We start from the raw sequence: 6,000 nt of genomic DNA, 5'->3' as shown, positions 1-6,000 counted from the left end.
TTCCAAAATGTCCTCCATACTGTGATCCATGGCAGTGCCATATGATCCTTTGTGCTTCTTCTCTGGGTATACATCTGCGGATCACTCCGTCAGCACATCTCTTAAAGAGATATGGTTCATCCCAGAGGTAGTACTTGGCATCTGAAATTAATTTCTTTCTCTGCACGTAGCTGTACTCCTTGGGTATGAACCTCACAGCTTTAAAATTTGCAATATCTGCAAACCATGGAGCTTCCTGAATGGCAAATAGTTGCTCATCTGGGAAAGTCTCAGAAATCTCAGTAGAAGGGAGGGACGCCCCTGCTACTGGTTCTATTCGGGACAGATGATCAGCTACTTGGTTCTCTGTCCCTTTTCTGTCTCTTATTTCTATATCAAACTCTTGCAGAAGCAACACCCATCTTATAAGCCTGGGTTTTGAATCCTGCTTTGTGAGTAGATATTTAAGAGCAGCATGGTCAGTGTACACAACCACTTTGGACCCCACTAGATAGGATCTAAACTTGTCAATGGCATAGACCACTGCAAGTAACTCTTTTTCTGTGGTTGTGTAGTTCTTCTGTGCGTCATTTAGAACACGGCTGGCATAATAAATGACGTGCAGAAGCTTGTTATGCCTCTGTCCCAACACTGCACCAATGGCATGGTCACTGGCATCACACATTAGTTCAAATGGCAATGTCCAATCTGGTGCAGAGATGACTGGTGCTGTGACCAGCTTAGCTTTCAGGGTCTCAAACGCCTGCAGACACTGTGTGTCAAACACAAATGGTGTGTCAGCAGCTAACAGGTTACTCAGAGGTTTTGCAATTTTTGAAAAATCCTTTATAAACCTTCTGTAGAACCCTGCATGCCCCAGAAAGCTTCTGATTGCCTTAACATTGGCAGGTGGTGGTAATTTTTCAATTACCTCTACCTTTGCCTTATCCACCTCTATTCCCTTGTTTGAAATTTTGTGCCCAAGGACAATTCCTTCAGTCACCATAAAGTGACATTTCTCCCAGTTTAAAACCAGGTTAGTCTCTTGGCATCTTTTCAAGACAAGTGCTAGGTGATTAAGACAGGAGTTAAATGAGTCTCCATATACTGAAAAGTCATCCATGAAGACTTCCAGAAATTTCTCTACCATATCTGAGAAGATAGAGAGCATGCACCTCTGAAAGGTTGCAGGTGCATTGCACAGACCAAAAGGCATCCTCCTGTAGGCAAACACGCCAGAAGGGCAAGTGAATGTTGTTTTCTCTTGGTCCTGAGGATCTACTGCAATTTGGTTGTAGCCTGAATAGCCGTCCAAAAAGCAGTAATAGTCATGCCCAGCTAGTCTTTCTAGCATTTGGTCTATGAATGGTAAAGGGAAATGATCCTTTCTGGTGGCTGTATTGAGCCTTCTGTAGTCAATACACATACGCCACCCTGTGACTGTTCTTGTAGAAACCAGTTCATTTTTTTCATTATGAACCACTGTCATGCCTCCCTTTTTGGGAACAACTTGGACAGGGCTCACCCAGGGACTGTCAGAAATAGGATAAATAATGCCAGCCTCTAGTAATTTAGTGACCTCTTTCTGCACCACCTCCTTCATGGCAGGATTTAGCCTCCTCTGTGGCTGGACCACTGGTTTGGCATTATCCTCCAATAGGATCTTGTGCATGCATCTAGCTGGGCTAATGCCCTTAAGGTCACTTATGGACCACCCAAGAGCTGTCTTGTGTGTCCTTAGCACTTGAATCAGTGCTTCCTCTTCCTGTGAATTTAAAGCAGAGCTTATAATCACTGGAAAAGTGTTACCCTCTCCCAGAAATGCATATTTCAGGGATGGTGGTAGTGGTTTGAGTTCAGGCTTGGGAGGCTTATCCTCCTCCTGAGGAATTTTTGAAAATTCCTTTGCCTCCTCTAGTTCTTCTTGATCAAGTTGAGCATCTTTGAAGATGTCCTCAAGCTCTGATTCTAGGCTTTCAGCCATATTGATCTCTTCTACCAGAGAGTCAATAATGTCAGCGCCCATGCAGTCATTTGGTGTGTCTGGATGCTGCATGGCTTTTACAGCATTCAACCTGAACTCATCCTCATTGACCCTCAAGGTTACTTCCCCTTTTTGTACATCAATGAGAGTTCGTCCAGTTGCTAGGAAAGGTCTTCCTAGAATGAGAGTTGCACTCTTGTGCTCCTCCATTTCCAGCACTACAAAATCAGTTGGAAAGGCAAATGGCCCAACCTTGACAATCATGTCCTCAATTATGCCTGATGGGTATTTAATGGAGCCATCAGCAAGTTGGAGGCATATCCGGGTTGGTTTGACTTCTCCAGTCAACCCAAGCTTTCTGATAGTGGATGCAGGTATTAGATTGATGCTTGCTCCAAGATCACATAGAGCTGTCTTGGTGCAAGCACCTTCTAATGTGCATGGTATCATAAAGCTCCTTGGATCTTGAAGCTTTTCTGGTAGGCTCTTTAATATGACTGCACTGCATTCTTCAGTGAGAAACACTTTTTCTGTTCCTCTCCAATCCTTCTTATGGCTTAAGATTTCTTTCATGAATTTAGCATAAGAAGGTATTTGCTCAAGTGCCTCTGCAAACGGAATCTTTATTTCAAGAGTCCTTAGATAGTCTGCAAAGCGGGCAAATTGCTTATCCTGTTCCACTTGGCGGAGTTTTTGAGGATAAGGCATCTTGGCTTTATATTCTTCAACCTTAGATGCTGCAGGTTTATTCCTTACAGAAGTGGTTGAAGAAGCCTTGTTAGAGGGATTACTGTCAGCACTCTCAGGTGTCTGATTCTCCCCAGGCGTCTGAACGCCAGGATTGGGTGGAAAATGGGCGTTTAACGCCAACTTTTCCCCCTTTTCTGGCGTTTGAACGCCAGAACTGGGCAAGGAATGGGCGTTTAACGCCAGCTTTCCTTCCCTTTCTGGCGTTTGAACGCCAATAATATTCCTCTCTGGGCTCTTACTGTCCTCAGAGGGATTTTGCACAGTGGTTTGGTTGTCCTCTGTCGATTGTTCCTTGTTTGGCTTTTTGCTCTTCTGAGCAGTGTTATTCAGTGTCTTCCCACTCCTCAGTTGAACTGCTTGACATTCCTCTGTTATCTGTTTGGATATTTGCTGTTTTGCTTGATTCAACTGCAGTTCTATGCTCTTGTTAGCAACTTTAGTTTCATAGAGCATCTCTTTAAAGTCTGCTAACTGTTCTGTCATCAGGAGCAATTGTTGATTAAGCTCAATTATCTGTTCTTGAGGACTAGGGTCAGTGACTACAGCCATGACTTCCTTTTTTGGAGAGAACTCATTGCTAGAGTACAAATATTGGTTTCTAGCAACAGTGTCTATAAGCTCTTGAGCTTCTTCAATTGTCTTCCTCATGTGTATAGATCCACCAGCTGAGTGGTCTAAAGACATCTGAGCTTTTTCTGTAAGCCCATAGTAGAAAATGTCTAACTGTACCCACTCTGAAAATATTTCAGAGGGACATTTCCTTAGCATACCTCTATACCTCTCCCAGGCATTATAAAGGGATTCATTATCCTCTTATTTAAAGCCTTGGATGTCCAGCCTTAGCTGTGTCATCCTCTTAGGAGGGTAAAAATGATTCAGGAATTTGTCTGACAACTGTTTCCATGTCTTTATGCTTGCTGTAGGTTGGTTATTCAACCACCTTTTTGCTTGATCTTTTACAGCAAATGGAAACAATAATAGTCTGTAGACATCCTGATCTACCTCTTTATCATGTACTGTGTCAGCAATTTGTAAAAACTGTGCCAGAAACTCAGTAGGTTCTTCCTGTGGAAGACCGGAATACTGGCAATTTTGCTGCACTATGATAATGAGTTGAGGATTTAGTTCAAAGCTGCTTGCTTTGATGGGAGGTGTACAGATGCTACTCCCATATGCAGCTGTAATGGGGTTAGCATATGACCCCAGAGTCCTTTTGGACTGATTGATCCCACTTAAGTCCACAATGGACAAAAGGGAAATGATAATGATTGCAAGGAGATAAATTTTGTGTTTTTTTTTTTTGAATTTACGAAAAAAAAATAGAATAAAATAAAATAAAATAAAAATTCAAAAATCAAAAAGAAAATAAGATCAAAGCAAATTGAAAACTGAATCAATGAGTTAATTAAAAAGAATTTGAAAATAGTAATTAGAAAGATATGATTGAAAAATTTTTTATGAAAAAGATTTGATTTTGAAAAGAGGAAAGAGAAAAACACAAAAAGACACCAAACTTAAAATTTTTAGAAAATCAAACACACAGTTTTCGAAAATTTTTAAGGGAAAAACACAAAGAGGACACCAAACTTAGAATTTTTATAAATCAAAAAGGGACTAAGAACATGCAAAAATCGAAAATTAAAATAAAAACAAAAGCATGCAATTGACACCAAACTTAGAATATGAAACTAGACTCAACTAAAAGACTCTAAACCAACAAAAATAAAACAGTCCTAATCTAAGCAACAAGATAAGCCGTCAGTTGTCCAAACTCAACAATCCCCGGCAACGGCGCCAAAAACTTGGTGCACGAAATTGCAATCACACTTTTGCAATCCCGCACAACTAACCAGCAAGTGTACTGGGTCGTCCAAGTAATACCTTGCGTGAGCAAGGGTCGATCCCACAGAGATTGTCGGCTTGAAGCAAGCTATGGTTATCTTGTAAATCTTAGTCAGGATATCAGAAATTATCAGGATTGATTGTTAAAAGCAAAAGAACATGAAATGATTACTTGTTTTGCAGTAATGGAGAATAGGTTGAGGTTTGGAGATGCTCCATCTTCTGAATCTCTGCTTTCCTACTGTCTTCTTCTTCAAACACGCAAGTCTCCTTCCATGGCAAGCTGTATGTAGGGTTTCACCGTTGTCAATGGCTACCTCCCAACCTCTCAGTGAAAGCGATTGCATATGCTCTGTCACAGCATAGCGGAATTCATCTGTCGGTTCTCAATCAGGCCGGAATAGAATCCAGTGATTCTTTTGCGTCTGTCACTAACGCCCCGCCTTCAGGAGTTTGAAGCCCGTCACAGTCATTCAATCATTGAATCCTACTCAGAATACCACAGACAAGGTTTAGACCTTCCGGATTCTCTTGAATGCCGCCATCAGTCTAGCTTATACCACGAAGATTCCGGTTAAAGAACCCAAGAGATAACTACTTAATCTAAGGTAGAACGGAGGTGGTTGTCAGGCACGCGTTCATAGTTGAGAATGATGATGATTGTCACGGATCATCACATTCATCCGGGTTAAGAACAAGTATTATCTTAGAATGGAAGCAAGCATGATTGAATGAGAAACAGTAATAATTGCATTAATCCATCAAGACACAGCAGAGCTCCTCACCCCCAACCATGGGGTTTAGAGACTCATGCCGTGGAAGATACACAAAGAAAACGTGTAAAGTGTCATGAGGTCATCAGGTACTGATACAATGTCAAAAGATCCTATTAATAGTAAACTAGTAGCCTAGGGTGTACAGAAATGAGTAAATGACGTAAAAATCCACTTCTGGGTCCACTTGGTGTGTGCTTGGGCTGAGCAATGAAGCATTTTCGTGTAGAGACCTTTTCTGGAGTTAAACGCCAGCTTTCATGCCAGTTTGGGCGTTTAACTCCAAATTTTATGCCAGTTCCGGCGTTTAACGCTGGAATTTCTGAGGCCGAATTGCTACGCCGGTTTGGGCCATCAAATCTTGGGCAAAGTATGGACTATCATATATTTCTGGAAAACCCAGGATGTCTAATTTCCAACGCCGTTGAGAGCGCGCCAATTGGGCTTCTGTAGCTCCAGAAAATCCACTTCGAGTGCAGGGAGGTCAGAATCCAACAGCATCTGCAGTCCTTTTTGGTCTCGGAATCAGATTTTTGCTCAGGACCCTCAATTTCAGCCAGAAAATACCTGAAATCACAGAAAAACACACAAACTCATAGTAAAGTCCAGAAAAGTGAATTTTAGCTAAAAACTAATAAAAGTATACTAAAAACTAACTAAATTATACTAAAA

The sequence above is a fragment of the Arachis hypogaea genome, chromosome 9 (genome assembly GCF_003086295.3).
Source record: "Arachis hypogaea cultivar Tifrunner chromosome 9, arahy.Tifrunner.gnm2.J5K5, whole genome shotgun sequence".
In the NCBI taxonomy this organism is placed as follows: Eukaryota; Viridiplantae; Streptophyta; class Magnoliopsida; order Fabales; family Fabaceae; genus Arachis; species Arachis hypogaea.
Note: the sequence above shows the minus strand (reverse complement) of the source record.